The following is a 12,239-nucleotide window of genomic DNA, read 5'->3' as shown; positions in this document are numbered from 1 at the left end:
ATGTTTATGCTCATAGGACCCCTCAATATAATACAATATTAGAAAGAAAGAATACGACTATTGTTGAAATGGCTAGAACTATGATGAAGGAAGCTAACCTACCTAATGCATATTGGAAAGAGGCTATGCATACTATTATTTACATTCTTAACAAGGTTCAAATAAGAGTGAATCACACAAAGACACCTTATGAGCTATGGAATGGAAGACCTCCTATAGTCAAGTAATTCAAAATATTTGGAAGCAAGTGCTACATAAGGAGAGATGAAGAAGATCTAGAGAAATTTGATGTAAGATCAGATGAAGGCATATTCTTGGGATATTACACAAGGAGTAAGACATACCAATGTTACAAAAAGAGGATAAACAAGATTATGGAGAGTGCAAATGTTTTAGTTAGTGAAGAATAGAATCAAACTGAGACTATACCTAGATCTAAGACTGAGATAGAAGTTGTTCTAGTTATCATAGAAGCTCGAAGGCTATTCTAGAAGAGAAAGAAGAGATAAGTGCAGAAAAAAGGGAATCGGAACATACTCCTAAGACACTAGAGAAGTATGTGAGGAATAATAATTTAGAGGAACATATTATTGGAGACAATATTAAGGAGTTTAGACAAGAAGGAGACTTCAAAAAACTAGTGAACAAACAAACTATTATTTCTTATCTTAGGTGGAACTAAAGACCTATGTGGAAGATAGAAAGGATGAAAGTTGGATTAAGGAAATAGAAGAGGAGTTGCATCAGATAGAGAAGAATCAAACATGGGAACGGGTACCTAGACTGGTGGATAAGAATGTGATAGGAACCAAGTGGGTGTTATTAAACAAGATGAATGAAGATGGAAAAGTTACAAGGAACAAGGCAAGATTGGTGTGTAAGTGTTACTCACAAGTTGGAGGTATAGACTTTGAGGAGAATGTTGCTTTGGTTGCAAGAATGGAGGTTATAAGGATGCTTCTTGCATTTGCTGCTTACAAGAAATTTAAAGTGTATTAGATGGATGTCAAGTCAACAATCTTAAATGAAGAACTTGAGGAAGAAGTATGCATTGAACAAACAGATGGATTCAATCTATCTGAAGATCTAGATATGGTTTGTAGACTCTAGAAGGAACTTTATCGACTCAAGCAAGCTCCTATGGCTTGGTATGCAAGGTTGGATATGTATTTGTTGCAGTAGAATTTTAGAAAAGGTACTCTTGATAGAAATATTTATTTCAAAATTAAAGGTGATAAAAATTTTATTGTTGTTGTGTATGTTAATGATATCATATTTGTAGGAGATGATGATGTATGTAAGAATTTACAAAAGAGATGAAAAAGGAATTTGAGATGTCTATGATAGGTGAGCTGTCATTTTTTCTTGGACTTCAAGATACTCAATCAAAAAAAGACACTTTTATTTCCTAGACCAAGTATATCAAAGAGATGTTGACGAAGTTTGAGATGAATAATTCTAAACTAGTTGCAGCCTCTATGGATACTAGTTGTAAGCCAAGCAAGGATGATGGATCTTGGATATTGATCAGAAAAATATAGATCTATGATTGGAGGATTGTTGTATTTGACTGCTTCAAGACTAGATATTATGTAGGGTTCCTATTTGGTTGCTAGATATCAAGCTAATCCTAAGAAATATCATGATCAAGTCATGGAAAAGATATTCAAATATTTCAAAGGGACTCTAGATTATGGATTATAGTATAAGAAGAATGAAGATTTCACTTTGAAAGCATATACAGATGTTGATTGGGTCAGATTTGCTGACAACAAGAGCAATACAAGTGGAGGTTCACTTTTCATTGGAGATAGATTGGTCTCTTGGTTGAGTAAGAAATAAGATTCAATGTGATTATCTACTATAGAATCATAATACATTGCAGCAATATCTTGTTGTACTTAGGTTATGTGGATGAAGCAAACTCTTAGTGATATTAAGGTGAAGTATGATGAGGAAATTCCAAGTATGTGTGATAATACAAGTGTTATTAGTATTTCAAAGAATCAGATAATATATTCAAGGACTAAACACATTGCAATCCAATATCATTTCTTAAGACAAAAGGTTGCAAATAAGGGAATCAAATTGGAGTATGTACCTATAAAGGAAAAAATTGTAGATATCTTCACTAAGGATTTGGCAAAGGATGCAAAACTTGTTCCAGTTTGGTCCAAAATGTTTGTGGTGTAGAGATATCTTGCTATGTTGATGTTGCAGGTTTTCATTGTTTGTTTCTAGGAAGTATTCGAGTCCAGAAAGTGTTGTTGATGTTGTTTTTATGGTTATCTTCTTTGGATATAGTTTTGGTATCATGGATATGATTGTTCTATGGTCCGAAAATATCTTTCTATTCTTTGGGTGTTGTAGCATTGTTAGTTTCTAGTTGTAATATTCTATGTTTGACCTATCTTTAGGTCTAGATATTATTTGTGAGAGATTGTTCGATGTGTTATGGGTCTCACCATAGCGTGTGGAGATCCGGATTTGAGTTATTTGTATTAGAGATTATGTTTTGACCATTAATTGCTTATATGGATGTGTAGTATGTGGATATATTGTTGGCTATGTTCCAGTGATTGTAGATCAATGAATTGAACTTTGGTCCCCTCTTTCTCCTAGAGTGGATTAGTGTGTATTTTTGTTCTGGAAGGTATATTTTGGTTCAAGCTTTGATGATTTATATAAGGAATGTGTATGATTAATCTGTGTGTAAGGCAAGTTGTGAAGAGTAAGAGAGAAGAGTGTAGATGAGAAGATAATCAGTGAGGTTCGGTGAAGAGCGGAGAAGAAGAGTGTTCAAATGATATGCAAGATGCATTGAGATTGTGGCAGATATATGACACAAAGTGTTGGAAATTAAGGTCGGAGTTGTGTGTGTTCTGATGTTGGTCACTTGATATAGAGTTCAAGGACAACTTCATGATCAGTAGATCTTTCTTTTCATATTAATTTTGTATCTTGTCATGTTGTAGTTTTCTTTAGGTTTTTCAAGTCCTCTTTTGTGTATTGCACCATGAACAGTTAGCCTTGGTTTGAAAATCTAGAGTATTGAGATCTTTTCTTTATAATCAGATATACATAGTGGATATATTTTGTAGGAAGACACTCACTGTGGTTTTTACCTGTTTAGGTTTTCCACATACAAAATCTTGGTGTTCATGTGTTGGATGTGTGTTGATGTTTAATCATTTATGTGAAGCATTAATTTTTGCTTTGGACCAATTCACCCTTCTCCCAGCCTTGCCTTGGGTTCAACAATTGGTATCAAAGCAAGGTTCCTCTTGAGTAAGATTAATTGCTTGAGGTAGATCCAATATGATGCAAGACGTGCATTACAAATTTCTAATCTTTTATGGTACAAACTTTTAGTATTGGAAGGAGAGAATAGAGTCGCATTTAGAGATATTAGAGAATGGAATTTGGGAAATCATTTAAACCAGATATACACCTCAGTAGGGTGGTGCTCATAGTCCGGATGAGATAAATTTGAAGGATAGTAATGTGAAGGCTAGAACTATTACATTCAGTTGTCTAAGTGATTCAGTGTTCGGAAGGGTAAAAGGATTAAAGGAAGCAAAATCTATATGGAACAAGTTGTGTTTGACATATGAAGGGGATATGAAGACAAGGTAGGCTATGTTGATGAATTTGAAGCAAACGTATGAGTATATGAGAATACTGGAAGATGGAAGTTTTGAGAACTATATTCATAGAGTGATTGATCTTGCCAATGGATTTAGAGTTGCTAGTGGACATTTGGAGGAATGTGATGTTGTTCATAAGCTCTTGTTGACTTTTCCTAAATCCTACAAGCCACAAAGATGTGCTATACAAGAGAGCAATGATTTGACTAAGTATACCATTGATAAGCTTAATGATACTTTAGCAGCCTTGAGATTTCAAAAATGGAGGAAGAGAAAAGAGAAAAGAAAGAAGAAACATTTAAAGTTTCAAGACATGATTATTTGGAATGTAGTGGAGATCTAGATGAAGCTGAAGCAAATTTTGTTAGAAGATTGTAGGGAGGAACTAGAAAATACAAAGGTAACTTACCTCTAAAATGTTTTTCTTGTGGTAAAATTGGACATTATGCTTCTAATTTCACTTATAGAGAAGACTATAAGAGACTGGATGATGATAAGAAGAAAAACAAGTTTAAAAGATGCAACTTTAATAGAAGAGAGAAGAAGGCCTTATGTTCTATTGAGGAGTATACATATGAAGATGAAGTTGATGATGATTCAAATGAAGAATCCTTGTCTAAAAATTGAAGATAAGGAGGATGCTTTGAAGAAACCAGAAGAAGAAATCACAGTTAAGATTGCATTTCATTCTAAGATAGAAACAAGTACATGGATTATAGACTCTGGATGTTCAAATCATATAACCAGTGATAAAGACAAGTTTATTAATCTCAAGAAGTATGATGGAGGATCAATGAAGTTTACCAGAGAATATGGTGCAGCTATTCAAGGTGTTGGAAGTGTTTCTATTGATAGTAATCATAAAACTAATGATGTTTATTATGTTGAAGGACAAACATATTTTGGTAAGTTTTAGTCAGATGTGTAGAAAACAATATGAAGTTTTATTTAGTAGCATTGGATGTGTGATCAAAAAGAGAATACTAGTAAAAGAGTTGCAGGAGTTAGGATAGGTGTAAATGTATACTATATTAAGGATAGAAAGGAGAATAAATATTTTCTAGCACAAAAGGTTGAGATTGTTCCAACAGTTATAGAGAAGACAAGTGATCTGAAAGAAACTAAAGAGAAGGAAACAAATTATGAAGAAGAAGAGGAAGATTTAGTGAAACTTCCTGATAAATATGTTAAGAAGCATCATTCCAAAAATTAGATAATTGGAGACAAGACAAAAGGTGTTCAGACAAGAAGGAAGATTGAAGAAGCTCAAGAATAAGAAAATTATTTTTTTCTATCTATTAGTGAGCCTAAGACTTATGAGAAAGCAAGTAAGGATGAAAGTTGGGTAAAAGAAATAGAAGATAAATTAAATCAAATCTAGAAGAACAAGATTTGGGAGCCGGTGCCTAGACCGATTGATAAGAATGTAATAGGAACTAAATGGGTATTTAGTTTTAAGTTGAATGAGCAAGGACAAGTGATAGGGAATAAAGAAATATTGATATGTAAAGGATATTCGCAAGTGGAAGGCATAAACTTTGAAGAAAATCTTGCTACGGTAGCAAGGATTGAAGCTATTTGTATGTTTCTTGCATTTTCTACTTACAATAACTTTAAAGTTTATCAAATGGATGTCAAATCAGAATTTTTGAATGGAGATCTAGAAGAAGTTTACATTGAGAAACGAGATGGTTTTATACTGACAAAGGATCCGAATATGGTGTGAAAATTGAAGAAAGCATTGTATGGATTACAATAAGCATTGAGGGCTTGACATGCGAGATTGGACAGGTATTTGTTTCAGCAAAACTTTAGGAAAGGTACAACATATAGTAATTGTAGCGTCGTAAATTGTACGCACTTGCTAGGGTGGTACAATTTCACACCTAGTTTAGCACCCGCCTTGGCGCATTTTGCATTTTGCATTGCATTTCCCCTTTAGCACTTAATTAATCAAATTAATTAGGTCTAAGGTTCTATTTTATTATCTCCCACATCATAAAGTTGGCCCTTTTCATTAAAGCGTGCCCCTTTCATTTTATTCTTCCAATACATCATTTAATCAAAAACCCTAATTAGGTCCTATTTCAAACTTGGGGGCTTGGTTTCGGGGGTCAAAACATCTCAAAATCACCTGTAACTTCGGGATTCTCTCTAAAATCATCATATCCGATGGCCTTGAAAATTTGGTGAAAAGTTGCCAGGACCGTGGCGCACGGTGCACATGGTCCCGGACATTTTTCCCAAAATTTTGGGAGCACGATCCAATCATAAAATAAAGCTTAACCCCAAGAAATTGGCGGGATATTCAATCTCTAAGTCGGCCTAAAGTTGAAATTAAGACCTAGGGTTTCCTACATAAGAGCTCTCTTTCTTCATTTGAAAGGATGCGATTTTTGGCTTTCAGGGACCTTCTATGCAGCGAAAGAGCAGATCTTTGAAGACTTCAACAACATTCAACATCCTTCTATCAAGCATTTATCAATTTCATTCATCCATTTAGGGCTTGGAAGACATTGAAGAACAATAGGAGATTACCGACTGAAGATTGGCTTGTACTCCTCCCTTGAGGGTTGGGTATGATTTCATGTTGTTTTCATGTCTTTGCATAAGCTTCAATATATCCTTTATTCATGCTTTAGATCACTTTGCATCTTGATTTAGAGCATTTACATTATCATTTACAAGCAATTAGGGTTTACTTTCTAGGTTGCTCTAGTTTGCTTTCTTGCATTTAAGGACCTTGCACACACACTAGGTCTGCACACACAATACATTTTACAATACAACTTGGCTATTCGTGGAGGTGGAAATCACCGAAGCGGGGGTTTGACTAAGGCAAAACCCTATATAGCCACCCAAACACCTTTTCAGATATAAGTGCAGGTTTCGGGACTCGGACGACGCCGCAAGTTACAGATCCAGAAGAAGCAGACGGAGACCGAACTTCACACCAAATTTCAGAGCAAAAGACCAGGACAGGGGCGTGGGGCGCCCTGGTCCTGCCAGGACAGGGGCGCTGGGTGCCCTGGACCTTGGGATAGGGGCGTTGGGCGCCCTGGTCCTCCTGACAGACAGCATTTTCAGCATTTTTGACAGCTTTTCCAGAGTGCAAAACAGTAGTTTTCGGAGCAGTTTCAGGGGCAGAATCAGGACAGCGGCGCCCGCGCCCCCGTCCCGAACATTTTCATTCCGATTTTGACTCCGGGTACGCATTTGCATTCTTGTCTTGTCCTTGTGTTTACAGCTTTCCATCATTTAAGTTCAATTCTGTAATCTTGTTATTAGTTCATACTTGCACTTTGGGGTTAGGGATTGAACTTGCATCATTTTATCTTTCAATTACAACAAAGGAATAGAAATCCTAATAGGTAGCCCGTGGCTCTCTCTTCCACAAGAAGAAGTAGCCAATTGTGTGATACCTCTAGGCTCTTTCGTATTCCACAAGTGTGTGGTTGAAAGTGAGATTAGGGCATGTTTGCTTAGTGTCACTTTTTTTCTCCCACACAGTAATCTTTATTTCAAGACTGATGGAGACAAGTTATTAATTGTTATAGTTTATGTTGTTGACACTCTATTTGAAGGAGATGATAGTTTATGTAAAGAGTTTAATAAAGAGATGCTGAAAGAATTTGAAATGTCAATGATTGGTGAGTTGTCTTTCTATCCTGGGTTGCAGGAGTTAGGATAGGTGTAAATGTATACTATATCAAGGATGGAAAGGAGAATAAATGTTTGCTAGCACAAAATAGAATTTTTATCTCAGAGCAAGTATGTGAAGTCCAAATGTTGAACAAATTTGGTTTTGATGATTGCAAATCAGTTACGAACCTTTAACCATTGGATGCAAGTTGAGAAAATATGATCAGTGTTCGGAGGTTGAACAAAATAAGTGCAGGTCGATGATTGGTGGATTGTTGTATTTGGCTATGTCCACACTAGATATCATGCAATCTATTTGTCTGGTAGCTAGATTTTAGGAAAATCCAAAGGTGACACATGAGAAAGTTGTGAAGAGAATTTTTAGATATTTGAAAGGTACTGTGAATTATGGACTTTGGTACAGAAAAGGTGTATATTCTATGTTGAAATCTTATACTGATGCAAATTGGGCTGGAAGTGTTGATGACCAGAAGAGTACTAGTGGTGGTGCATTCTATTTAGGGGACAAATTGGTCTCCTAGTTTAGTAAGAAACAAGATTCAGTTTCCCTATCCACTATTGAAGTAAATTATATTGCAGTGACATCTTGTTGTACTCAGGTAATGTGGATGAGACAAACTCTTAAGGATATCAAGGTAATATATGATAAAGAAATTCCTATTATGCGTGACAATACAAGTGCAATAAACATTTTGAAGAATATGGTTATGCATTCAAGATCAAAGCATATTTCAATTAGGTATCACTACTTAAGGGAAAAAGTTATTGAGAAGGAAGTTAGATTGGAATACATTTCTATGAAAGAGCAAGATGCAGATATTTTCACAAAGGCATTGGCAAAGGATGCATTTGAGTTTCTTCGAGAGAAGCTTGGGGCTACTACCCCTCCTTCTTCTAGCTAGGTGCATTATGGAGATGCATATTTCTAGGGGGAGCTTTAATTCCTATTTAATGTCCTGGATTGATGTTGTGGTTTCTCTCAGGGGGAGCAGTGGTGTGTGTAGTGTTGTTGTGACCTTTGTCCTTGATGGCAATGGGGGATAGATTGAGAAAGTTTGATCTTTGGGAGTGATTAAGTAAGTTTTTTCAAAGGGGAGAGACTAAGTAGAAAATATTTATGATATGGGGAGAATTTGTGCAGATTCAGTTTGTGGAGAGATATTGAGCAACATTTGAGTTTATGACAAAAGGAGAGATTGTTGGAAGTATGTGTTGATGTGTTGTCCTGGTTGTCATTGACGTCAAAATTATTGTTTTGGTTTGGTCTGAAATGTTTGTGGTGTAAATATTGTTGGCCATTTGGTGGAATTGATTATGTGTTGCATTGATGTTTTGTCATTGATGCCCACACTAGCTGTTTGGATGCTTTACCGACACCATTCTGGTCCTGGTAGGTTGAGTGGTTTCTGGTTGGTTTGGATCTGGCATGATTCGGTAGACTCCAATATGGTTTGGTTATGGGCTTATTCATGATACTCATGTTAATATTCAGTCAGTTGGTTTTGGTTTGGTGATCGAATGATATCATGTTTTCTTGGAAGCTTAGCTTCTAGTTCTGGCGAGGGCTTCACTGGTAGAGCTTTTGATGAAGATCTTTGATGATATGCATAAGTGGTGTTGGTGCAACTTTTGGTGGAGTTTCAAGATGCTATTGTGGTCATGTTCTAGACTTGGCGGATGGAGATCACTGTTGTAGCGTGTGGACCTATATTGGGTCCCAGTTGGTCTAGGTTATGGACTGGTTTAATGGAGTGTGTAGATTGGACTTTTCAATACATTTATGGGATGTCTTATGTGTTGAATATTGTTTGTTTGATCTAAGGCTAACATGTTTTGTAATTATGTAATTAGTTTATTGTTTGGTGGTTGACCTAATTGTTTATGGTGAGGGTTTGTATATATAGTGTAAGATTTCATTGTAGATCATCATGGTCATGGGAAGGGGAAATGGATATGTAATGTGTGAATAATGTAATATCATTCAGGCAGAGGATTTGGTCGATTATTGGAGATCAAATTGGGTTTATATAAGAGGATTTAGTCCTCCGGTATTGCACTTAACTGGAATTGTACTAAGGCATAGGAGATGCTATCTTTTGCAGTTCAACACTTCTCTGGATTGTAGTTTGGATTTCTATGTAGTCAGTGAGACTCCTTTTGTGATGAGCAGTGTGCTCTAGGTTGTTGGCCTTCCTACAAGTGCAGGCCCCTCAATTGTAATTCACATACTTACTACACAAGTATTATCTGACAGTGGGTAGGCTTCCCACCGTGGTTTTTCCCTTTACCATATTTTCCATGTATAAATCTTGGTGTCATGTGGATGGTATTTATTTTGTGATTGTTGTTTATGCTTAATTGGCTTAATTTATATTCCGGTATTTGGTTTAATCATTTCGGTATTAATGTTTTGGGTTTCGATATTAAAGTTTTAATTGCTAATGGTTCTGGTAATCTGTGACAACTGATTCACCCCCCCTCTCATTTGTCTTTTGATTATTTGAACTATCTAACAATTGGCGTCAAAGCTTTGGTCCTCTCTGCAAAAAGATCAACCGCTTGAGGAAGATCCTATGGCATCTAATAGTTCAAGTTCATCTAGTTCATCTGGAGCTATCTTTTGGAGAGATATTCCTAGGCTTGATGGAACAAATTACACAGTATGGAAGATTTGGATAAAGACTCATCAAAAATGTCTTGGCAAGGAGATTTGGGAGATCACATAGAATGGTGTCACACCTTATAATCTGGCATCTGGCAATCCTCCTCCGGAAAAATTGGCTAAGGATCTTGAGAATGATTGTAAAGCAAGAGAAGCCCTCTTGTGTGCACTTTTTGATCAACAAATAATGGGATTAACTGACAAATCATCAGGAAAGGCTATATGGGATAAGTTGGAGACTCTTAATGAAGGTGACCCTATAGTAAAGATTGCTAAACTTGATGGTTACCAAGTGAGATATGAAAACTTGAAGATAGAAGAAGATGAAATGATTATTGCATTCATGGATAGGGTAAATGAGATTGTTATGGGAATTCAATGTTGTGGTGGAACTCGGAGTGAAGATGAAATTGTTTCTAAAGTTTTGAGAGCCCTGCCATCGGCTTACAAGATGAAGGCTACTATTATTATTGAGTTGAGAACAATGGATAATGCATCTGTCAACAAAGATACCTTGGTTGGTAAATTATCTACTTTTGGGCTTGAAGAATTTGGACCTTCTGGAGTTGTGAAGTATGAACCTTCTTTTCATGCATCTGCATCATCAACCGGTAAGCAAGATTGGAAAGCTTTATATGAAAGGGAATTACATTATATGAAGAGATAAGATGAAGAATTTGAGCAACTTGAAGCACTATTTGCTAGAAGAATACCTAAAGGACTGGTAGGAAGTAAGTATGAGGGAAAAGCACCTTTTAAATGTTTTGCATGTATGAAGATTCCTCATTTTGCATCTAGATGTCCTGAAAGGAATTCAAGATTTGAAAAGAGAGTTAGAAGATCTTTTAAGCCTAACCCTGGATATCAGAACAAGTATGAGTATAGAAAAAACATAGACAAATTATGCTACATAGCAGATGAGGAAGGCATTATTGATTCTGAAGATGAACCGACAGAAGACTCTGCTAGTGGTTCTGACAATGGGAAGTGTTATCACTGATTAAAAATGGGCTTTTCTTTCCCATGATTGGCTATGGTTTGTTGATTTTTGGAATAGGATGCAGTTTCAAATGCTTCAACTTTGTTTTAGACCTTAAGGGTTTAAGGGTTTTTGATTTTAGATCCTCTTGTGTTTGTCTTAAACCCTCTGGTTTCTAATCTTTCATTGCTTTATTCACTTAAGTAATGGGTCATGGGGTCGTAGGAAGTGTCCCCCCTTGTTGTTTGCCTAGGCAGTTATGTTAATTAATCAAAAAAATTATGCCTTATATGTTTTTCTCCTAAAGTTATCAGGCCCAGTAACTAGTGCGCATCTCGCGGATGGATCTACAGCTTTCGCTATTTCGCTAGGCGAAGTTGCACATAGTTTAAAACCAGCGAAATTGCAAAAATGACATGGCATGCCACATAGATGGTCCAGCTGGTTGTTGACAGTGAGTAAAATGCCAGCACATGGCACAAGTCACAACAGTCAGTGGGTCAGGATTAAAGGCTAAAAGGCGGGCCCCAGAGGTGAGTCAGGTTGCAGTTAGGAGGACCTAGAGGATACAACTGTCCAGAGTTTGTTGGGGCCCCGTGGTTTTTTTTCGGCTTATAAAAAAGTGACAAGTCATCTCTGAAGGTGACTGAGTGCCAGGTGTTCGCAGTGAGTCAGCGGGCCCACCCCTCCCAAAAGCCTTTTTAGATGGTTAAATGTCGATCATTTTAAAAGATGATCCGATGGCCCGCGCTATTTTGCAAGGGTAAGATGCTCGTTCTTTATACCCCGTGAAATAGTGAGAGAGAATGAGAGTCATCCATGTGTCATGATGGAGGACCTGGAGGATACACCTATCCAACATTTGTTGGGGCCTCGTGGTTTTCTTTCGGCTTATAAAAAAGTGACAAGTCAGCTCTGAAGGTGACTGGGTGCCAGGTGTTTGCAGTGAGTCAGTGGGCCCACCCCTCCCGAAAGCCTTTTCAGACGGTTAAATGCTGATCAGTTTTAAAGATGATCTGACAGCCCGCGCTATTTCGCAAGGGTAAGATGCTCGTTCTTTATACCCCGCAAAATAGTGAGAGTGAATGAGAGCCATCCACGTGTCCAGCGACACGTGGTCTAAGAAGAAAGTTGTGGGCCCACCAAGGTGGAACCGACGATATAAAAGAAAGACACGCGGCCAGTATCAAGTGGAATGCGAAGGAAATTTCAAGGCCAATGGTTGGGCGCCACATGGTATCATGTAGCCAATAGAAAAGTGAGACCCAGCGCGGAGCCAAAGCTATTA

Source organism: Cryptomeria japonica, chromosome 11 (assembly GCF_030272615.1).
Source record: "Cryptomeria japonica chromosome 11, Sugi_1.0, whole genome shotgun sequence".
NCBI classification, from domain to species: Eukaryota; Viridiplantae; Streptophyta; class Pinopsida; order Cupressales; family Cupressaceae; genus Cryptomeria; species Cryptomeria japonica.
This window is presented reverse-complemented; position numbering follows the sequence as displayed.